Source organism: Stegostoma tigrinum, chromosome 30 (genome assembly GCF_030684315.1).
Source record: "Stegostoma tigrinum isolate sSteTig4 chromosome 30, sSteTig4.hap1, whole genome shotgun sequence".
NCBI lineage: Eukaryota > Metazoa > Chordata > Chondrichthyes > Orectolobiformes > Stegostomatidae > Stegostoma > Stegostoma tigrinum.
Window position 1 is genome coordinate 5,090,845 of NC_081383.1, and position 24,910 is coordinate 5,115,754.

The window sequence follows — 24,910 nt, forward strand, 5'->3', positions numbered from 1 at the left end:
TACAAAAAGTCTTCTTCGCCACTCTGTCTCACTGTGACTCCTCTTACAAGGAATTGTAAACTTGCACCCCAAGGTCTCCTTGTTCAGCAACTCTCCACAGGGTCCTATCTACCATTGTATATAAGTCCAGCCCTGGTTTGCCTTTCCAAAATGCAGCACTTCACATTTATCTAAAATAAATTCCATTTATCACTCATTTGCCTATCTGATCAAAGCCCCTTTGTACTCTTCACTGTCCACTACACCACCAACTTGGTATCACCTGAAAACTTACTAGCCATCCCTCCTATATCCACATACAAATTATTTACATAAATGCAATGGACCCAGCACTGATCTGTGCAACACACCACCGGTCACAGGCCTCAAGTCTGAAAATCAACCTTCCACTACCTCTGTCTGTCTCTCTGAGCCAATTTTGTGTCCATTTGGCTAACCTCATTGGTACCACATCCAAACATCCATTCCATCCACCAGTGACACTCAGTAGCAGCAGTGTATACCATTTACAAGATGCACTGCAGAAATTCACAAAGGCGTTTTAGATAGCATCTTCCAAACCCATAACCACTTCCATCTAGAATAGAAAATAGAAATTTATTGTCACGTGGACTTTTATGTGAAAAATACAGTGAAAAGTTGTGTAATTCACCACACATGGTGCTTATAACAATGACAGAAGTCATACATAAATATAAGTAAAATTAAGACAAGGTTCATTAGAACGACAAGGGCAGCAGGTTCTGGGAACACCACCCCCTGCAAGTTCACCACCAAACCACTCACTATCCTGACTTGGGAATATATTGGCATTCCTTCAGTGTTGCTGGGTCAAAATCCTGGAATTCCCTCCCTAATAACATTGTGGATTTACCTATGGCACATGGACTGCAGCAGTTCAAGAAGGCAGCTGACCACCGCCTTCTCAAGGGCAACTAGGGATGGGCAATAGAGGTGCAAATATCCCATGGATGACTTAAAACAAAGTATTGGTGGGAAGCTGGGGAGAACATTGCACTGAAAATATCTGCACCAACTAAATGACTGATACTCAACCCAGGTGACAATTATCCCTTTACCGTTAGGTGCTGTACCATCTCCGAATGCAGTTGCTACTTCAGTGACAAATTAGGGACAGTTTTGCTTTTAAAGGCCTAATTTGGACTACCCCTTGACCAACTGGCAGTGCTTTAATTCCTATCTTGGAAGGCCATAGGTTCAAGACTTGCTTCAGAGAAATGAACACAAAATCCAGACTGATGTTCCCCAGCACAGTATAGCAAGAGGGCTTCAGTTGCAGACCTGTGATCTGTTAAAGGAGAATTTAAACTATGTCTCCTTTCAGATCACCTCCCCTTATACAGGACATTATTGAGTGTACATTGAGTGCAGCATTGCCTACATTATAAGAGTAAGCACACGTCATGGGATGCTGGGAATGTCAATGGAAGGTGCTATACCAATGTAGTTCTTTTTTTGCACAATCTGCTTTGACATTCTGTGCAGTTGTGGATTGGCTGTGCAATGGCACTTAGCTCTGACAGAGTTAACCTCCAAGGTCCAAGTTCTGATCATCACAGCTATCCAACCCCAATCTCTTGTTTTTTAACTTCTCCTTTCAATACTGCTTTTGCAGCTATTGCGGTGCAGTGATAACTAACAGAAATAGTATTCCTGTCTCAATGCGGTGAACCCTAGTCCATCTCTTTTGAGGAAAAGGTTTATCGCCTGAGACAGGTGGTTCCACCCATGCAAACCCTGACTCGGATATTTCTGCAGAATGCAAGCGAGAGAGTGACCCACGATGAATTCTAAGCAAAGCATTAACTCACGCTTACATGGCCAGCTAATCTATCTTGAGCCTTTGCAGTAACCTCCTAATTTTAGAAAACACATGCAAACACATTTATCACGAACTGGGCTCCTTACATTTACATACATGTGCACACTGGTTCACAGAAATTCTCAAGATTTCGTTCTCAAGCCTTCTTTTCTCCTCAATGCTTGAACTTGGCTAAAGCCAATACTCTCATTCTAGACTCAAATGCTGTTCTCACAATACAGAAAGCTCTTTGAAACTCCTTTAAATAAGTACAAGCTTGTTACGTAGGCCCTTCTTACCTCTCTAACATAGATACACTTCTCTAAATTCACTCTCAGAATATCAACGTTGCTGGTACGCAATACTGCCTAGCATTTGTAGGCCATACATCCAATTCTGCTTCAAAATTATACATTATTCATAAAACCTGTCAAGGTATGTTCTAAAAATGTAAAATTACAGAAGGTGCAATAGAAATCAACTTTATAGAATTGTTAATGGTGCAGGAAGAGGCCATTTAGATTATGTCCTTACTACATCTTCAAATATGTATAATGACTTAGTACCATTCTCATGCCTTTTCCCTGTAACTTTGCATGCTTTTTCTATTTAAATAACCATCCAATAGCCTAATGACTGCTTCAGCTGTATCTGCTTCCAACACATTTCCAGGCAGGAGATTCCACACCCAAAGAAACCATATGAAAAACAGTTTTCCCAGTTCACATTTGTTTGTTTTGAAAATCACCTTAAATCTATGCTCGCTCTTTCTTCCTTTTAGAGCAGTCACAGTTTCTCCACATCTATTCTATTGAGCTCCCTCGTGATTTCACAAACCTCTACCACATCTCCTCCTCGCCTTCTTCTCTCAAAGGAGAACAGTCTCAGCCTCTCCAATCTGTCTGCATAATTGAAGTTTCTCATTCCTGGAAATATTCTCTTCTCCACTCTCTCCAATGTGATCACAACCTTCCAGTAAATGTGGCACCCAGAGCTGTATATGATGGTCCAGCTGGGGTCTATCAAGTATCTTATCCAAGTTCTACATCACTTTCTTGCTCTTGTACTCTACATCTTTATAAATAAAGTCCAGGATACTGCATGTTTTATCCACTTCTCTCTCCACCTGTCTCACCACCTTCAATGATCTACGCACATACGCACCCTGATGCCTCTGTTCTGACACCCCTGTTAGATTTGCATCCCTTTTGTTACATTCTCTGTCCGTGTTCTTCCAACCCAAAGTGCACGGTCGACACTTCATTGATCATAATCTGACACTATCTATGCATTCCGTCAACCTGCCTACATCCTTTTGTGGTTCTGCATTGTCCTCCTCATATTACAATGCTTTCAAGGTTTCGTATCATCCACAATCTTTGCACTGTCTTCATTCTGCATTCTCCACATTGAGATGCCTCAATAAAATTTTATTAGCCCATTCATCTTTGCCTCAATACAGTTGGGTATCACCTTCCAGAGCTTTTCAGATAGCAATTAAGAGTCAACCTGGTTGTTTTGGGACTAGTCACATTTAGGTCAGGCCAGCTAAGGACAGTTGAGATTATGAGGTGGCAGTTTACACATAACAACTTTAGCTTTCAGTTTTTAAAACTGAGATCAAATTTTCCATACTGTTATAATGGGAGTGTGAGTTCACATCCTGTGACAACTCAACCATTAAAATAACGACCAGAGTGCTGTATTCATGTATGCAAGCAGATTTCATCAACAAAGTTTTGATGTTTACATCTCTAAATCTTCCTTTCCTGTTTCCCACAAAAATCAATGCCCCACCTTTCACTAACCCACTCCCTCATTCATCTTCACTTCCAATAACCTGTCAGAATTGGCATCCTAACTAGACGTTTAAGATTAATGGCAAATGATCTAGTGGAGGAATGAGGGAATTTTTTCTTTCATTCAGAGAGTTGTCGAAATCACAATACTCCACCTGGAATGTTGGAAGCTGATTTTGTAAGCATTTTTAAAAAGGGAATTAGACAGTAATTTGAACAGAAGGAACTTACAGCGAAAAGGACAAGAAGAAATGACTTGGGACTAAACATAACTGTTTTCAACAAAGAACAACATAGGCAATGTGGGCAAAATGGCATCCATGTGTTCCAATGAGCTGTAAGTCAATGACTGTTTCCTGATATAACACGTCTTGTTATTAATTCCCTCTGAGTGGGATCCCGCACAGCAATTCTCAGCCCTACACTTTGTCTTCCCAAACAAAGAGGCTTTTGAAACATTTTGACACTGTGTTAATAATCTCAAGTCATACTCCTTTTTGCCAGGACTCGTCTCTAGTTTATACTGTGCATCTGAGATTCAAATGTGAAAAAAAAGTCATGAATTTAAAATGTAACTGGTTGTAACTGCCTTCAGAAAACATCTGTGTGAGGAAGTGAGACCAAACGCCAATGTGTCTAGAGACAGATTGGAGTTTCAGAGAGTGATCATGAGCAGGATGCTCTCAATACTTGTTGATTGCTTATACACGGGAAATAGGAGCAAAGAAACCAGAGCCTCAGTTTTTTAAAGCACAATCCAAAGTATTTCTGAAATGTTGTCACTGCTGTAGTGTATGAAGTGTGGTGGACAATTTGCACACAATAAGATTCCATTGAAGGCAATTTGATAACGGGACATGAACCTCAACGAGCACAGGTCCAACCTCTTTATCTCAGGAAAGCAACCAAGTGTATCTTCTCTGACTTGCCTCCAATGCAAGTAAATGCCTCCTCAGAAGGTGTCCAAATCTGCGCAAGAACAGAGGAAGCAGGAGCAGGAGTAGACTGCATGGGCTGTTGAACCTACTCAATGTTATCACTGCTCATCTTGGCCTTCAATTTTATTCTTCTGCCATTCCCACATCCTCAATTCACTGCACACAGTTCTCTGGTGTGATCTCGCCAATGCCCCATGTAGATCTGTGCAAGGCTTCCCAACTGTTACACTCCATTCCCTTTCAATAAGGGCTAACAACAGGCTAACATTCTATTCACTTACCAAATTATTTGCCATGGTTGGCACGATAATCTGATTTCATGGATGTTAAATACGGGCCCAGGGCACCAGGGAGAACTCCTCTGCCCCTCCTCAAAATATGAGATTGAATCCTTGTCATCTACCTGAAAATTCAGGCTGGCATCAATGTGATGTGTTACCCAAGTAACAACATTTCCACTAACACAGCAATCCCTCAATAGCTCATCAGGTTATTCAATTCTCTGGATTTGGGTTGAACACATGGCTTTTAGGCTCAGAGGTGAGAGCTAACTGAGCCACAATGGACTCCAACAGTGCACTGGTGCAGTGGCTGCCTTACGGGACTAATAATATAGTCCCCATTAATAATCAGGGGAGGATGTAATTACTGCATGGCTATATTGAAAATATTGTATCAGTTTATACATTAATGACCACAAAACAATTAAATAATAGTTAAACAAAGCTAGTTCACCAAAATAATTGAGGGAAGGAAATGTGCCAATTTTTCTGGTCAGGCCTACAAGTGACCTCTGACCTACACACCAGCATGGTTGACTTTCAATGTGCTCTTGGAATGGCTGTCGTGATCGAAGAACCTGGTTCACCAGCACCTTCTGAGGACCACCCCAAATATACAACAGGTGGCTGCACCATCCAGTTCCTGCGAATGAATGATAAAAATCGAGAGGTTAATTCCACCCAGAATTAGTGAGTTTTGAGAAGATTTGTAGCTCAGGTTGAGGTTCTGGATGTGAGTTTGCTCGCTGAGCTGGAAGGTTCGTTTTCAGACATTTCGTCACCATACTAGGTAACATCATCAGTGAGCCTCCGACGAAGCGCTGGTGTTATGTCCCGCTTTCTATTTATCTGTTTAGGTTTCCTTGGGTTGGTGATGTCATTTCCTGCATTGGTGATGTCATTTCCTGTTCTTTTTCTCACGGGGTGGTAGATTGACTCCAAATCAATGTGTTTGTTGATGGAGTTCCGGTTGGAATGCCATGCTTCTAGGAATTCTCGTGCATGTCTCGGTTTGGCTTGTCCTAGGATGGATGTGTTGTCCCAATCAAAGTGGTGTCCTTCTTCATCTGTATGTAAGGATACGACTGATAGTGGGTCATGTCGTTTTGTGGCTGGTTGATGTTCATGTATCCTGGTGGCTAGCTTCCTGCCAGTTTGTCCAATGTAGTGTTTGTCACAGTTCTTGCAAGGTATTTTGTAGATGACGTTCATTTTATTTGTTGTCTGTTGTTGTCAGCTAATGAACTTAAAAGACCCTATACAGACAACAAATAAAATGAACGTCATCTACAAAATACCTTGCAAGAACTGTGACAAACACTACATTGGACAAACTGGCAGGAAGCTAGCCACCAGGATACATGAACATCAACCAGCCACAAAACGACATGACCCACTATCAGTCGTATCCTTACATACAGATGAAGAAGGACACCACTTTGATTGGGACAACACATCCATCCTAGGACAAGCCAAACCGAGACATGCACGAGAATTCCTAGAAGCATGGCATTCCAACCGGAACTCCATCAACAAACACATTGATTTGGAGTCAATCTACCACCCCGCGAGAAAAAGAACAGGAAATGACATCACCAATGCAGGAAATGACATCACCAACCCAAGGAAACCTAACCAGATAAATAGAAAGCGGGACATAACACCAGCGCTTCGTCGGAGGCTCACTGATGATGTTACCTAGAATGGTGATGAAATGTCTGAAAACGAACCTTCCAGCTCAGTGAGCAAACTCACATCCACTACGAATCCTGTAATTTGTGTCTCAAGGCATTCTTACTTAGGATATGAGTTCAAACCTGAGGGAAGACCAGAGCAGAATGCACCATATAAATTCAAGAGGTTTGCTTTCAGCTGAGGAGCTTTGGGTAAGCCTGTTATTCCTTCCAGGTTGTGGACGTATATTGCTCATCTCTAATTGCTAAGAATCAACAACATCACTTTGGGTCTGGAGTCACATTTAGGCCAGATCAGGTGAGGCTGATAGGTTTTTCTTCCCTAAAAGGGCATGAAAATAGAACAGAATAGCAATTTATTGTCACTTGCATTAAAGAAAATTCGGTGAGATGTGAATAAGACGTCACAATTTGGCATCATTTCAATTACGGAAATTATTAGAAGAAATAATTGACACAAAGTTGGGACAAGTTTATGTTTTGTTCCCTCCACAGCTCCTGGGTTTATGGAGTGGTTACAGAACGCTGCTGCCGAAGCTGCCCCGGAGGCTGCCAGAGCCATGATTTTTGGATAGGACCCACCACTCTGGCACCGCTGAAACCAACACCAAAACCACTACATCACTGCCGTAACAAGGAGGTACAGACCGGACCCATCAAGCCACCAACCATGAAGCCGCCGCTTAATCCATCGCCACCCGAAGCCGCCAAAGCAATGCGGAGCAAACCAGAACCTTTGTACCACTGCCGCTATAGCCACTACTGAAACCAGGGGGAACCGACCAGACCCACCAACGGTGAAGCCTTCAATAAAGCCGCTGCCACAGTGGTCACGAGGAATGGACATCAGATCTGCAGCAGCAGGCCCTCACCAGCGCCATCCTCCATCGCAGTCACAGGCGGGGACATCCAGCAATTCTGGACCGTTCGCCACAGACGTGGGATCGTTTTTATCGATTTCGCCATCTGCTGTCACGCTGCAGCTTTATGAAGCATTCCCCCCCCCTCTCCCCCCGACTTTGTGGACTTTCGACCCACTCAGTTTCTCACTCTTTCATTCCTCATTCCCTGACCAGTGAACCAGATAGTTTTTTCCTGACAGCGAGGACGTGGTCATCATTAGGCCAGCTCTTTATTTCGAATTTTTTTTATTGAATTCAAATGTCACCATCTGCCGTGATAAGAACCAAACACGTGGCTCCAGTGCACTGGTCTGATATTGGCGATGGCAAGTTTGGTAACATTATCACTGCATCACCGCCTTCCCACACAGATCTCAGAAGCCAGCCTTCAGAATAGCCATGTAAACACAGCCTTATTACATATGTAGGTGAAGGAGAGGACGTTGTTTATATTGGAGGGAATGAATTTGGTTTCCTTACAACAGACAAGATTAAGAGGATATTTAGCAGGTGCACTTGAAATTGTGAACAGTTTTGACAAGAGTAAATAGTAAAAAGAGAGTTTCCACTGTAGAAAACCAAAGGAACAGATTTATTTCTGAGGTAGTGAGCTGTTATGATCTGGAATGCATTGTCTGAAATTGCAATGGAAGCTAACATAACTCCACAGAGGTCACGATCCCATCAGCAAGTCACCCTTTATTTACATGTGGAGTGAAATGACACTGTCGCAGCTCCCTCAGAGCCAGCTGTCAAGAGTGAACAGAACCTCTGACACTTCTGCTTATGTCTGTCAGCCAGGGCTTCCTGATTAGACCAGATTAACAGCACCCATCAGGGAACTCATGTTCTAAAAGGTCCACCTGGCTGACCTTGTTATTATCACTAGAGAAGCAGATTCAATAGTCACCAACCAAAGCAAGATGAATGTATACAATTGAAAAGTACACTATGGTGACAATGCAGGAGGAAGTGGAAATAATTGGATAGATCTTTAATAAAGCCTACACAGATTTGATTTCCTCAATTGCCTTTCCAGTGTTATATTTATTGATTTAATTGTTTCTGTTGGGAAAGTTTTCATGCATATAGAATATAAACAGATGTATTATAGGAGCAGGAATAGGCCACTCAGCCTCTCGAGCCTGTTGTACCACATAATAAAATCTTGGCCACTTTGATTATTCCCAACTGTACATAGTTGAAAGAATGGAGAAGTAGGATTAACCACATGAGCGACACACTGAGGATGATTCTCACCACAGACAGAACACCTGGAGAGGGAGATTAACAGTCCAGACTTTCTTACAGCTACAAAACAACCAAGGGAAGATACCAAGAAAAAATAAAAACTTCTATTTATGTGGCAACCTTTACACTCCCAGAATGCTGTAAAGTGCTTTACAGACAATAAAGTACTTTTGAAATGGAACTTGCTGTTCTAATATGGGGAATTTACAAATGTTTGCAATAAATGTTGCATTTTCCAACAACTGCCGCGTATCATGAATATGTTTGTAAAAAAAACACAGTAACCTATTTACACACAGGAATCTCCCAGTAACACCAGTGTGATAATGAGTACATAATCTCTTTTTAGCAACACTGACTGGGGGCAAATCTTGGCCAGGATCCAAGGGAGAACCATCACAGTCCTTCCTTGAAATAGTGCCACTAAAAATCTGCATCCAAGTGAAAGTAGGCATCCAATATCTTAGCTGGAAGACAGTGAATTACTCTTTCAGTCTTCTTTTGGGACTAAAAGGTGTGTCATTCTGTCCTCACATTCTTAGATCAGAGGTGGGACACACAATGTTCAGATTCAGAGGCAAGGCTGCGACCCAATCAGTTACTGAAAATGGAACTGCCAAGAGATGACTTGAATTTTTGATCAAAAAGGGAGTCATGTTCTGAGGGGGACATGCAGGAGAATGGAGCTGAGGCTACAATCAGATCAGCCATGACTTTAGTGAATGGCAGAGCAGGTTTGAAAGGCTGAAAGGCCTACTCCTATCCCCTATGTTATAATGACCTCATGACACTTTCCTGGCAAAGCTTCCAAGATCTAGATGGCATCATTTCATTTCTGATGGCACTGACCCAATAAAACCTCTCAGGCTTTGATCTGTGTCAGAAAATTGTGACGCTGGGCTGCAGATGTCCTTATCTCCGCAGGTAATGACAGTGAATCCTTGAGAATCCCTTCTAATATGTTCATATGTTGGACTGAGATGAGGAGAAATTTCTTCATTCTGAGAGTTATGAATCTTTAGAACTCCCTACTCAATGTAGATGCTAAGTTATTGAGTATATCCAAGACTGACATTGATAGGAGTTTTGAGTCCAAAGGGAATTGGGAGATATATGGGATAGGACAGTTGAGGGAGGAGATCAGTGATGGTTAATTGAGTATTTTTTATTCCTTCATGGGATGTGGGCAGCACTGGCTGGATCAATATTTACAATAATTTGCTATTTGCCCTGTTGCACCAGAAGGTGGTGTTGAGTAGCCTTCTTAAACTACGGCAGTCCATGTGGCTGAACACTTACTACTGCTACTCATTAGTCTGTTCAGTCACAAAAAGCTTCCACATTGAAGCTGATCCATCTGAGCCAGCTACAGCCATAGGATGGATGTTGCCTCTGACTTCGACAACTCTAATGAAGCTTTTCAGCTGCCCGCAACTCAATTCTATCTCAAGGGAGGCAAAATATGAAAGATGGTGGAGCAAGTGAGATGGTAGACCCAAAGACGTAGCATTCAGAAGCTGTTGTAAATAATTTTGCACTATATTAATGTCCTTTTTTATTATTTCCAACCTCAGCAAAACCAACAATTTCAGGTATTTAGTGTAAACACAAAAGGCTGAAAGAACACCCATTAGATTTCCATCACCCACAAGTTACCAGAACCGCTTTACATAGTCATTGACAGTATGTCTGCATGACAGTATTCAGTAACCTCGCTGACCTCTTCTGATAAACAGGTAATGCCTTCATTCTGTCATCTCATAATCTAACCCCAGCTTGTTCCTCTCACTCCCTTTCACTTACATCTCTGAAGAGGCTAACTCTCAGTGTTTTTCCATGGCTCATGGGCACAGCTTGGAACAATTTGGGCCATCTGTAAAAGCACCGTTGCCCCACAAAAGAAGTTAAGGATAGCATCAGATGAAAAGAGGAATTGTTTAAAGTTGCACAAAAACTGGTTGGACCAAAGGGCCCTGACCTGAAACGTTGACTTTCCTGCTCCTCTGATGCTGCCTGGCCTGCTGTGCTCCTCCAGCTCCACACCGTGTTATCTCTGACTCCAGCATCAGCAGATCTCACTTTCTCCTATAGACGAAAAGGTTTGTCCCACGCTGTATGATTCCATAATTGTTTTGTTCAGTCTTCATGGAAAGAGTCACAAATAACTGCACAAGCAAGCAAAGGAAGAGTTAGTGAAATAACTCCACAGAACCCAGTATCCTGTCACCAAGTCCCCCTTTATTTATACATGGAGAATCATAGAATCCCTACAGTATGTAAACAGGCCATTTGGCCTAACAAGTCACACCGACTTGTGGAAGAGTATCCCACCCAGGGTCACCCTCCCTATCCTTTCCCTGTAGCCCTGCATTTCCCATGGCTAATCCACTTAACCGACACATCCCTGGACAATTCAGCATAGCCAATCCACCTAACATGTTTTGGCTGTGGGCGGAAACCCACACAGATGCGGGGAGAATGTGAAATCTTCACACAGAGAGTCGCCTGACAGTGGAATCTAACCCTGGTCCCTGGTGCTCTGAGATAGCAGTGCTAACCACTATGCCACAGTGCTGCCCACTTAACACTGATCTAGCTTCCTCAGAGTGAACAGAATCTCTGACACTCCTGTTTATATCTGTCAACCAGGGGTCCCTGATTGCACCAGGTTAACAGCCCCAATCAGGGAGCTCATATTGTATGAGATCCTCTTGGCTGACCTTGTTACAATCAAAACAACAAGCTCTATTGGGAAGGAAGAACTGAAGGAAATTAGTATTGGTAAAGAATATTGCTGGATAAGTCAATGAGACTGAAAGATGATAAATCTCCAGGGCCTGATAGTGGATGCATTTGTTGTCATCTTCCAAAAGTCTGTAAGTGCCAGCTTAATGCCAATAGACCCCACTGTTTGAAAAAGAGAAGGAGAGAGGAACTTGGGAATTACATTCTAGCTTAATATCAGTAGCAGGGAAAATGCTTGAGTCTATTCATAAGGATATTTAGAAAGTATCAACTTGATTTGACAATGCAACGTAGATTTACGGAAGGAAAGTAATGTTTGACAAACCTATTCAAATTTGTTTTGAGAATGTGACCAGCAGAATCAATAAGAGAGAACCAGTGGGTATTGTTTATTTGTATTTCAGGAAACTTTTGAATAAGGTCCACACAAGAGTTTATTACGCAAAGTTAAAGCACGTGGGCTTGGTGGTAATATATTGGCATGGATGGAGAATTGGTTAGTTGGTGGAAAACAGAGAATAGGAAAAATAATGTGATGAAAACAGAAATTGCTGAAAAGTCTCAGCAGGCCTGGCAGCATCAAGATGAGTGACTTAGACAAGTTGGTGAATGGGTAAGTACATGAAAAATACAGTATAATGTGAATAAGTATGTGCTTACCCACTTTGTAAGCAAAAACAAAGTAGCAGAGCATTACTTAAATGGTGATAGATCAGGGAATGTCGACTTACAAAGGGACCAGATGTCCTTGTACGCTAGTCAGTGAAAACAAGCTGCTAGGAAGGCAAGAAAATTTGCACACAGGAGCAAGGAACTGTACAAGGCCTTGGTGAAACGACATCTGGAATAACATGTACTGTTTTGGTCTCCTTATCAAAGAAAACCCCTACTAGCCATAGAGGGAGTGCATCAAAGGTTCACTGGCTGATTGCTGGGATGGCAGGTTTGTTGTATGAGGAGAGATTAGCTCAACTAGGCCTGTAGACAAGATTAGAGTTTAAAAGAAATTCTGACAGGGATGGATACAATGGGTGCAGGGATAATGTTTCCCATGAAGGGTGATTTTAGAACTGAGTGTTATAATCTCAGGATAAGGGTAAGATGTGAGATGAGGAGAAATATCCTCACTTAGAGAGCAGTGACAACATGAAGTGGCAGAGGCCACAAACTGAGTATATTTAAGAAAGCAATGAATAAATTTCTAGGTCCTCAAAACATTTATGTATGGAACAAGAGTAGAAAGATAGAGCTGAGACAGACAACCAGCCATGATCACATTGAATGGGAGATCATCCAGTAACAGGGGTTCACAGCCTAAGGATATGGGGTAGGCCATTTAGGACTGAGATGAGGAGAAATGTCTTCACCAAGAGAGTGGGGAGCCTGTGGAATTATCTGCTGCAGAAAGGATTTGAAGCCAAAACATTGAATGTTTTCAAGAAGGGTTTAGATATAATTCCAATTCCTCCTAATGTGAGGGAGTCCTTCCTAAGTTTTAAGGTTGTGCTCCACCCCTCCCCATGTCTCTTCTGAATTCTTTCCACACTCCTTGCCCCCTGTCAATTCCTTTAATCCATTCAGAACAAAGCATCCCATTTGATCAACACCCAATAACTATTTTCAACATTCACTGTCTCCACCACCACACACAGCAGCAGCAGTGTGTACTGTCATCAGGAATAAAGGACAAAGCACAAGGACAGGCCTTTCAGCTCACCAAGACTGCATGGACACATGGTACCTTTCTAAACTAAAAGCATTTTGCCTCTACGCTGTCCATATCCCTCTATTCCCTGCCTGTGAATATATCTGTCAAAGTGTCTCTTCAACGTTGCCACTATATCTGCCTCCACAACTTCCTCTGGCAGGACATTCCAGACACTTATCACCCTCAATGGAAGAGACTTGTCTCTCACATCCCCTTTAAATTTACCCACTTTTACCTTAAACTCTAAGTCCCCTAGTAATTGACATTTTTACCCTGGGACTATCCATTCTACCGATGTCTGTCATGGTTTAGTAAACTTCTATCAGGTCACCCCTCAGCCTTCAACATTCAAGCGAAAATAAAACTAGCTCTCCCCGCAAAGCTAATATCTATCAAACCAAGTAACATCCTAGTAAACCATTTCTGTACCCTTTCCAAAGACACCATTTCCGACTGGTAGTGGAGCAATGAGAACTGTGAACTATATTCTAAATGTGTCCTTAATAAAGTTCTTTGCAGCTGCAACATGACTTGCCAATTTTTATACTCTATACCCTGGCCAATGAAGGCCAGCATGCCATACGCCTTCTTGACCACCTTATCCACTTGTGTTGCCACTTTCAGAGAACTGTGGACTGTTTGCCTAGATTCCTCTGTGTGTTGATGCTACCAAGGGTTCTGCCACTTACTACATACTTCCATCTCACATTAGATCTCCCAAAATGCATCATCTCGCATTTGTCTGGATTAAAACTGCAATGCAATTTCTCTGCCCAAATCTCCAGACTATCTATATCCGGTTGTATCGTTTGGCAATTCTACTCATTATCCACAGCTCCTCCAATCTTGTGTCACCTGGAAAACTTGCGAATCAAGCCACCTACATTCTCCTTCAAATCATTTGTATACATTACAAACAACAAAAGTTCCAACACTGGTCCCTGCGGAATACCACTGGTCACAGATCTCCAGTCGGAAAAAACACCGCTACTCTCTGTCTTTCAAGAACAAGCCAATTCTGTATCCATCTTTTGGATACAAATTGCAAAACCCATGTGACCTCACCTGTTGTATCAGCCTGTCCTGAGGGGCCTTGTCAAGGTCTTGCTAAAGTCCGTACAGACAACATCTTCCAACCTGCCCTCATCATTCTTCTTTGTCACTTCCTCAAAAAATCAATCAAGTTTGTGAGATATGACCTTCCCGACACAAAGCCGTGCTGTGTATCACTAGTAAGTCCATAAGTTTCCAAATGTGAGTAAATCCAAGTCCTAAGAATCTTCTCCAACAATCTACCTACCACTGCCGTAAGGCTCACCAGCCTGCACTGTGGTATCTCACCAAGGCTCCTTAGACAACTCCTTCCCTTTCAAGAACAGCAGATCCACCAGTCCCTGCAAAGTCCCTCTCCAAGCCACTCACCAACCTGACTTGGCAATATATTACCATTCCTTCATTGCTACTGGGTCAAAAATGCTGGAGCTGCCTCCCACAGAGCAACTGAGTGTATGTACACTCGTAACACTGCAACACTTCAAGAAGGCAGCTCACCACCACTTTCCCAAGGGCATTGGCGAGATGATGGCATAGTGATAATGTCACTAGGCTAGTAATCCTGACCCACCAGGGTAATGCACTGGGGATGTGGGATGGTTTCCCATCACAGCATATTGTGAATTCAGAACTAAATTTTTTAAAATCTGGAATTAAAAGCTGGTGTAACAGTGACCATATAACTTCTGATGATTGTCTTAGATTTGATGATTGTTGTACTGATTGCTATTACCAAGCCTAGCTTCATAATACCAAATTCATTAAAATTAGGTTCCATCAGCTACCAGAAAGGATTTGAACCTGATTTTTAGAATTACCAGTCTAGTGACATTATCAACACATCACCGTCTCCCATGAATGTTCATGTTGTCTTTCAATGGTCCTTCCAAAAGCAGGTCTATGCTGAAAGGGTGCCTGGTGTCATACTAAAGGCATTGGGCCAGACATTGTCCCAGACATTGGCATACAAGAGGTGTGCTCCTGTAGAGTCATGTGTGGAGAGAAAGGCTAACCGATCCTTAATGGACTAGTGTTATAATCCTGTCAAAGGGCAGTGTGAAAATGCAAAACACTCTCAGAGTATCCTGCTCAGGGAAGTTTGAACAGGTCTGAATTCTCTCTGAAAATGCGCCCTTCACATCCCGTTGCATGTCTGACCAAGCTGACTGATCAAAACCATACCCATAGCCTTGTAAATGGTCTCCCTTCAAGGAATCTATCCAATTCTATTTTGATTGCTACCTTCAAATTTTCTTTCGATGCCCTTACAGACACTGCATTCCACAGATAAGTTGCTTCACAAAAGAGGCACATCTCCGCTTCTCCATGCCATTCTTTTGCCATTTACAATGAATGTGTGATATCATGAGATAACAAAGATTGTTGGGGATATTCAGCAATGTAGAGGGTTGAGGTTAAAATCAGATCATTAAATGGTAGAGTAGGCTCGAAGGGTCAATGGCCTACTCTTGTTCATATGGTCATATGTTAGGTCAATTTTGCCTCCGCCTGACCTAGAGCCGTCAGATAAAATGACGAATGAGGTAACTAGTTCAGGAAAGATTCAGCAAACCCCAAAGTTGATTTTTAATCCCCAGTCAGAGAATTATTACAGAGGCAGGCACTTTAGTGCATCATATCTCTGCCAGCTCACTCCAGAGTACCCTGATCAATGTCCCAGTACCTAGCAGTAACAAGCTGGTGGGGTGATATGGAGCTGGATTTTTCACAGACATTGCAACTCAAACCTTGCCAAAGGATTTTGAAGTTAAAATTGATAGAGCACCCCTTGTACTGTTTCCCTTTTCTCCATCCACTAGCCTCCTCCAACCAATACCAACCGGAGCAAGACCTAAGGATCAAGCAGCAATTGTTACAGTTTAATGAAAGCTCCTATTGACCTGGCACCACACTAATTAACCCTAAGGGAGAACCTTACACGCATAGGTCAGCTTCAGGTCTATGAACTATATTGAAGGCAGTCAATGTTTACAAAAATCAAAGATTCAATTGGATCGACACACAGGAGCTGTTTCACTGATGGAGAGAGCAATAATCAAAGCTTTACTCTGTATCCAGGCCAAGTATCAAAGAAAACAGGAACACAATTTGGTAATTCATATCCTCAAGCCTGTACTATTGTTTCATTCAGTTGTGGCTGTTCTGTATCTAACCCCATGCTGTCCCTGTCCTGGGAGTGTTTGATAAGGACAGTGTCAGGGGTGCCTTATTTTCAGCTTACTTTCAGTTTAAAAGAGTAGAGAGATCTTTACTCTGTTTCTACAGTCATGCTATCCCTGTACTGGGAGTGTTTGATGGAAGAAGTCAAGAGGAAGCTTTATTCTGTCACTAATTCTGTTCCATACCTGGCCCTGGCAATGTTTGGTGGGGGCAGGCACACCTAGAACACTATAAACAGTTGATGGCTTCGTTCCTAAGGAAAAATTTGCTGGCATCGGAGGGAATCCGGAGAAAGTTCACTAGGCTAACTCGAAGTTTAGAGGGATTTTCTTGTGAGGGAATATTGAGTGGATTCGGCCTGTACTCATAGGAATTTAGAAGAATGGGAGGCGACCTTATTGAAATACCCAAGATTCTTAGTGGGCTTGGAAGTGTAAATATGGAAAGGTTGTTTCCCCTTGTGGGATAGTCTAGAACCGAAGGGCATAATCTCAGAATAAGGGGTTGCTCATTTAACAGAGAGATGATGAGGAGTTTCCTCTCTCAGAGGGGAGTTAAACTGTGGAATTCTTTACCACACAGAGCTGTTAAGGTTGTGTCATTAAATATATTCAAGTCTGACACAGACAGATTTTTTAATTAGCAAGGGAATCAAGGGTAATGGGGAAAAGACAAGAAAGTGAAATTGACTATCAGATCAGCCATGATCTTATTGAATAGCAGAGCAGATTTGATGGGCTGCTCCTATGCTTTACAGAGACAGTAAGAACTGCCAGTGCTGGAGTCAGAGATAACACAGCGCGACCTGGATGAACACAGCAGGCCAGGCAGCATCGGAGGAGCAGGAAAGCTGATGTTTTGGGTCAGGACCCTTCTTCAGAAATGGGGGAAGGGAAGGGGCTCTGAAATAAATAGAAAGGGGTGCTGGGCTATGGAAGGTAGGTGGGATGGTGATAGGTGAGTGTAGGTAGGTAGTGGTGGGGATTGGTCAGTGTGGTGGAAGGAGCGGGGCTGACATTTCAGGTCAGGACCCTTCTTCAGAAATAGGGGAGGGGAAGGGGGCTCCTGGGTTTTACAGTCTTACAGTGACCACACTCTCTGGTTCTTTGTCTTTCTCACATTATCTGTCATTTTCTCTCCATGTATCTCCCTCACTCTTTATCTCTGGTCCTACGTTTTCCATCACTCTTTCCTTTCTGTATCAGTTAATCTGTCTCACTTTCTTCATATTCTTTCTCCTGCTCTCTCTTCTCTGCTCAGATGCACAAAGCATTGTTTAAAGCCCTTCTGGGGGAACTGCACTCAGTTCTAGCTCATCACCTCTTGGAACTGATGCAGTGAAGATTCAGACATGATTGAATTTTTTGAAGAAGTAATGAAGATTATTGACGAGAGTAGGACAGTTGATGTTGTCTATGTAGACTTTACTAAAGCATGTGAGAAGATCCTACATGGTAGGCTGATCTAGAGAATTAAGTTTTAAGGGATCCAGGGTGAATTGGGTGCAAAATTGGCTCGATCATAGAAGGTAGACAGTAGTTGTGGAGGGGTGTTTTTCTAACTGGAGGTCAGTGATCAGTATGTTGTACAAGAATCAGTGCTGAGACTGCTGTTGTTTGTAACATATATTGATGATTTCTTGAAAATGCAGGTGATTCGATTAGTAAGTACGCGAATGACATGCAAATTGGTGGATTTGTAGATAGTGAAGAATGTTATCAAAGGATACAGCAGCATATAGATCAGCTGGAAAGATAGGCAGAGAAATGGCAGATGGAGTTTTAAGCTAGGCAGCTGTGAGGTGATGGCTTTTAAGGTCAAACACAAGAAGAAAGTATGCAGAAAAAGGCAGAACCCTTAGCAGCATTGATAACCAGGGGAATCTTGGGGTTCAAGTCCATAGCTCCCTGAAATTGATAACAGAAGTGGATAATGGTAAAGAAGGCTTACAAAATGCTTGTCTTTATTGGTTGCCGCATTGAGTATAAACATTAGCAAGTCATGTTGTAGCTCCATAAAGACTTTAGTCAGACCACATTTGGAGTATTGTGTGTACTTCTGGTCATCAGACTATCAGAAGGATGTGGAAGCTTTGGAGAAAGTGCAAAAGAGATTCACCAGGATTTTGCCGGGATTGGAGTGTATTTGCTGTAAGGAGGGGTTGGACAAATTTGGACTGATTTTGCTTGAGATGAGGGGTGATTGAGCCATGATTGAATGGCATAGCAGACTCGAAAGGCCGAATGGCCTAATTTCTGCCCTCTGTCTTATGGTCTTATGTTTTATGGGTGACCTGATAGAAGTATTTAAATTATTAGAGGCAATGTCTGAAGTCTCTTTCCCAAAGTGGATATGTCAAATAATAAGCGCATTGGTTTAAGGTGAGAGGGTGAGGCATTTAAAAGAGGTGCATGAGGCAAGTTGTTTTTTACACAAAGGGTGGTAGGTGCCTGCCAGAGGAGGTGGTAGAAGGAGATACATCAGCAGGATTTAAGAGGCATTTGGACAGACACATGAACAGGCAGGGAGAGTAGGAACACACACCATGTGCAGGCAACTGAGGCTAGTTTAGAATAGCATCATGGTCAGTACACGCACAGTGGGCTGCAGGGCCTGGTCCTGTGCTGTACTCTTCTATTCAGGCACTTACATTGTAAGGACAGAATGCCATAGCTGACTTTAATTTAGAATGGCAGGTATGTGAACTCATCAAAGTCATAGAGATGTACAACACAGAAACAGATCCTTCAACCCAACTCCTCCATGCTGACCAGATATCCTAAACTGATTGAGTCTCATTTGCCAGCATTGACCCATTTCCCTCTAAACCCTTTCTATTCACAGATCCATCCAGAAGCCTTTTAAATGTTGAAATTGTACCAGCGTCCACCACTTCCTCTGGCAGCTTATCCCACACACGCTCCATACTCTGCATGAGAAAGTTACCCTTTAGGTCCCTTTTAAATCTTTCCCCTCTCAACTTAAACGTGTAACCTCTAATCTTGGGCCCCCCTAAACTGGGGGAAAAGACCTTGGCTGTTCACCTTATCCATGTCCCTCATGATTTTATAAACCTCTATAAGGTCATCCCTCAGCTCTGACACTCCAGGGAAAAAAGCTCCGGCCTATTCAGCCTCTCCCTGTAGCTCAAACCCTACAACATCCTTGTAAATCTTTTCTGAACCCTTTTTAAGTTTCACAACATCTTTCCTATAGTAGTATTCTAAAAGCAGCCTAACCAATGTCCTGTACAGCTATAACATGGCATCCCAGCTATTTTATTCAATGCAACGGCCAGTGAAGGGAAGCATGCCAAATGCTTTCTTCATCACTCCATCTACCTGTGACTCCACTTTCAAGGAACTATGCACCTGCACGCCTCGGTCTCTTTGTTCAGCATCACTCCCGAGGGCCCTACCATTAACTGTATAAATTCTGCCCTTCCAAGCTTGCCTGTCCTCACATTTATCTAAATTAGATCCATTTTCCACCTTTTAAGGCATTGCAAGGATTCAATAGGTGCAGACACAGAGAGAAAGTTTTGTTTGCTGGGAAGACCCCTTGAAGAGTCAGGCGTGGGGCTATTTAGGAGGAAGTTGAGAATCGCACTCAGTGTGTTGCAGAAGTGTAAGCCATTCAGAGGCTACAGATGCTGGGATCAACTGAGTCTTTCAAGCCTTTCAGACAAATACGTTTCTGGGAAATAAAAGCATCCCAGAAAAGGAACATAAATGATAAGGAGCAGACTAGCCCGTGATCTGACAAAACAGGTTTAAGGAGCTAATGACTTTCTCCTGCTCCAAAAGTCTCACATCCATTTTTCTCTCTCTGTCTCACTCTTCCTGCCTTTGTGCTCTTTTTCTCACTGTCCCTCACTTCTCTCTCCTTGTCTGCTTTTTTTTTTGTTGTTTGTTTCTCTCTTTTCTCTCTGTCCTTCCCTCTTTCACACTCTCTGTGCTTCTTTATTCTTTCTGGGCGGTCTCTCTAACCACAGGCACTCAGCTTGCCTATCTGTCAGGTTCTGTCTCAGTGTGCACTGAGACCTCAACAGGAAACCCTCAGACTCTGACCTTACAGCAGCTGCTGCCTTCAGGACTTGAGCAGAACAGAGCAGAGCATCCTGAATACTGCAGTATCTACTGTGTGTGGAGGCAGGTGGCACAGTGAGAAATATTGCACGGGCTGAATTTACACTAGTTTTCCCTCCCCTGCGAGGAACAGAAACCATTCGAGGACAAACTTTACAAATTGAACAGACATTCACTCCTAGATTTGAAATTGGGATTTTTATCAAGACTCTCGTCCTTGAGGTTCAAGGTCCGTGGTTCAAAATGCTCAAGGGCTGAGCACAATCAAAGCTGACAGGAATAGCGAGGGACTGCTACAGTGCCATCTTTCAGCCCAGACATCAAGCCCACCGGCAGTAAAACGCCCTGTGGCACTATATGAAAGAGTAGCAGGAGAGTTATTCCTGGTGTCCTCAATCTTTATCTCTTAATCAACACCATAAATCAGAATATCTGACTATTGTCGTGTTGGTGTTTGTGGGTATTGCTGTGTGCAAATTGAACATTGCATTTCCCACATTACATCAGTCACTAAGTACTTCATTGGCTGTGACGTTCTTTGAGACAGCTAGTGATTATGAAGGGTGCTATAGAACACACAGAACATAGAACAATGCAGCGCAGAACAAGTCCTTCGGCCCTCGATGTTGTGTCAATCTGTGAACTAATCTAAGCCCATCCCCCTACACTGTCCCATCATCATCCATATGCTTATCCAAGGACTGTTTAAATGCCCCTAATGTGGCAGAGTTAACTACATTGGCAGGCAGGGCATTCCACGCCCTTACCACTCTCTGAGTAAAGAGCCTGCCTCTGACATCTGTCTTAAATCTATCACCCCTCAATTTGTAGCTATGCCCCCTTGTACAAGCTGAAGTCATCATCCTAGGAAAAAGACTTTCACTGTCCACCCTATCTAATCCTCTGATCGTCTTGTATGTCTCTATTAAATCCCTTCTTAGCCTTCTTCCCTCCAATGAGAACAGCCCTAAGTCCCTCAGCCTTTCCTCATAAGACCTTCACTCCAGACCAGGCAACATCGGGGTAAATCTCCTCTGCACCTTTTCCAATGCTCCCACATCCTTCTTATAATGGAGCGACCAGATCTGCAATATTCAAAGAGGCCGCAGTAGAAATGCAAATCTTTCTTCCTATTGTTTCACAATTCAAAAGGCAAGAAGGACAGCATCATGCACTCTACAGCCAATCAAGAACAGTTTTCTTTCAATTATAACCAATGTTTCAATGTCAGAAATGTGGCAACAAAGTAGGGGTGGGAGCGGTCTGGCTGGAATGCTTTTTAGAAAGTTGCTGTGTATTCAATGGCTGAACGGCCTACTTACACACTGTAGAGATTCGATGATTCTAAATTTGCACGCAGTAAGATCCCAGAGGCATCAAGGTGATTAGGAACAGAAGTTTAGTTGTGAGACAGATATTGATCAATGACACTGATGAGAGTTCTCCTAATGTTTCTTCAAAATAGTGCCACGGGTTTGTTAACACACAGCAGCGAGGACAGGCAGAACTTCATTTAACATTCCGTCTCAAATCCAGCACCTCTCATTGTGCAACATTCTCTAGGGGGAATGCTAGTCTCAGTTAGATGGCCCAGAATTTGAATGAAAAAGGTAGAGCATGAGAATAATTTTGGTCGGGATGGAAGCAAACTTTTTACAGGCACTGAGATAACAAAGTGTGGAGCTGGAGGAACACAGCAGGCCAAGCAGCATCAGAGGAGCAGGGAAGCTGACATTTTGGGTCTAGACCCTTCTTCAGAAATGACTTTTCTTTTTACAGGCACAAGTGCTTTTTCCATTCTTCATTAATGAGTCACAGAAGAGTCCCTTCAGCCCATCAAGTTTACGCCAACCTACCAACACTGTTTGCAATTCCCGTACTAGGCACGTGGCCTTGATGGTTATGACATTTCAAGTGCTCATCTAAGAACCTTTTAAAGAATGGGAGGTTTCCTGGCTCAACTACCATCCCAGGCAGCACATTCCTGACACCCCTCCAGCCTTTAGGTAAAAACATTTTTCCTCCAATCTCTTCTAAACCTCTTGTACTTCATCCTAAAATGATGCTCCCTTGAGTTGACCCTTCCACGAAGGGCAACAGCTAGTTCCTAGTCACCCTGTCCACACCCTTCATAATCTGATACACCTCAACCAGGTCCTCAAAGAGGCCCCCCTTCATCCTTCCTGCTCCAAAAAATAACCCGAGCTTATCCAGCCCCTCTTTTTTGCTTAAACGCTCCATCACAGACAACATCCTGGTGAACCTCCTCTGCACTCCACTCCAGTGCAAGTTTAACCTTCCCACAGTGTGGAGACCAGAACAGCACACAGTACTCCAGCTATGGCCTAATTGAGTCCTGTACATCCCCAACATAACTGCGCTGCCCTTATAAATCTAAGCCTTGGCTGATTAAGGCAAGTGTCACCTAAGCCTCTTAACTACCCTATTAACCTGTCCTGCTGACATCAGGGTTCTGTAGACAAGTACCCCGAGATCCCTCTGTTCCACTGAGCCTCCTAATGTTTTGCCACTCATTGAGTACTCCCATGTCTTATTACTTCTTCTAAAGTGCATCACCTCGCCTTACCAGTGTTAAATTCCATCTGCCACTTACCTGCCCATCTGACCAATCCGTCTACATCTTCCTGTAAACCATGGCCTTCCTCCTTGTTGTCAACTACCAGGCCGATCTTCGCATCATCCACAAACTTACTTATGCCCTCCACCCCTACATTTTCTTCTGGATCATTCATACATGACATGAACAATAAGGGACAAAGCACTGATGCCTGTGGTACGTCACTGCAGGCTGACCCAGGCACACAAACAGCCCCCTACCATCACCCTCTGGCACCCATCCCAAAGCCAATTTTGGATCCAACTTGCCAAGTTACCATGGATCCCACGTGCTTTTACTTTCTTTACTAGTCTCCAATGTGGAACCTTGTAAAAGGCTTTGCTGAAATCCATATATAAGCTACACCAGGAGCACAAAAGCTGACATTTCGGGCCTAGACCCTTCATCAGAGAGATGCTGCTTGGCCTGCTGTGTTCATCCAGCTTCACACTTTGTTATCCTAGATTCTCCAGCATCTGCAGTTCCCATTATTTCTGATATAAGCTACACCAACTGCATTACCCTCATCTACACACCTCGTCACCTCCTTGAAAAATTCTATCAAATTTGTTTGGCATGATCTCCCTCTGACAAAGCCACGCTGAGTATCCCTGATCAAAACTCGCCTCACCAACTGGAGATAAATACTCTCCTTCAGAATTTTCTCCAATATTTCCCCTCCCACTGATGTGAGGCTCACTGGTCTTTAGTTCACTGGTGAATCTCTATCGCCATTCTAGAAAAGTACAACCACATTAGCTGTCCTCCAGCCCTCTGGCACCTGACCTGTGGCCAGAGAGGAATTAAAAATTTGGGTCAGGGCCCCTGTCATTTCCTCCCTCACCTCCCACAGCAGCTTTGGATACAATTTATCCGGAGCTGGGAATTTGTCCACTTTTAAATCCACCACAACCTCCAATATCTCCTTGCTTCATATGTCAATTTTCGCAGTCCACTTACTTGAATTCTGCACTTGCACCTTTCTCCTAATTGAAAATAGATGTGAAATATTCATTTCTCTCTCTACTACTGTCCTCTAGTTGTCCCTTGATCCCTAATGGGTCCTACACTTTTCCTGGTTTTTCTTTTCCCCATAATATACTTATAAATTATCTTGAGGTTCACATTAATTTTACCCATCAGTGTTTTGACATGCCACCACTTTGTTCTCCTCATTGTTTTCTTGAGTTCTCCCTTACATTTTCTAAATTCCATTGGGACTTCCAGTGATTTGCTCCCCTTGTTTTTACCAAAAGACTCTCCTTTCCTTTTAATCCAGTCCAGATATTCCGAGACATCTAGGATCCTCTGGGCTTGTTGTTTCTTCATTTCACTTTAAAGGGAACATATTGGGCCTGTAAGACCATCAGAAATAGGTCCAGCAGTAGGCTATTCTTTCCCTCAAACCTACTGTGCCACTCAATAGGATCAGGGTAGATCCAACAACACTCATGTCCACTTACTTGCTCTTTCCCTGTAGCCCCCGATTGATCAAGAATCTATCTGTCTCCACATAAAATATACACAAGGATTCTCCCCCCACATCTCTCTGTGACAAGGAATTCCAAAGACTCACAACCATCTGAGAGAAGAAATTCCTCCTCATCTCAGTCTTAAATTGGTTCGGAGACAATGCCTTCTGGTCCTAGACTGTCCCATTAGGAGAAACATACACCTCAGCATGTACCCCGTCCATACCCTTAAGAATCCCACATGTTTCAATGAGAACATTTCTCATTGGATAAGCATATGGACGTACATGGAATAGTGTAGGTTAGATGGGCTTCAGATCAGTATGACAGATCGGCACAACATCGAGGGCTGAAGGGCC

The 24,910-nt window shown here is 43.0% G+C and overlaps 1 protein-coding gene across 1 annotated transcript in view; it reads right to left on the reverse strand.

The window, feature by feature from the left end:
- Positions 1 to 578: 578 nt before the first annotated feature.
- borcs8 (BLOC-1 related complex subunit 8) overlaps positions 579 to 24,910 on the reverse strand; it is a 78,879-nt gene continuing 54,547 nt past the window's right edge. The window contains exons 7-9 of the mRNA XM_048559682.2: positions 10,666 to 10,852; positions 6,658 to 6,856; positions 579 to 5,483 (exon numbers count right to left, since the gene is read on the reverse strand). The gene's annotated coding sequence lies outside the window, so the exon portion shown is untranslated. The remainder of the gene's footprint in view (positions 5,484 to 6,657; positions 6,857 to 10,665; positions 10,853 to 24,910) is intronic.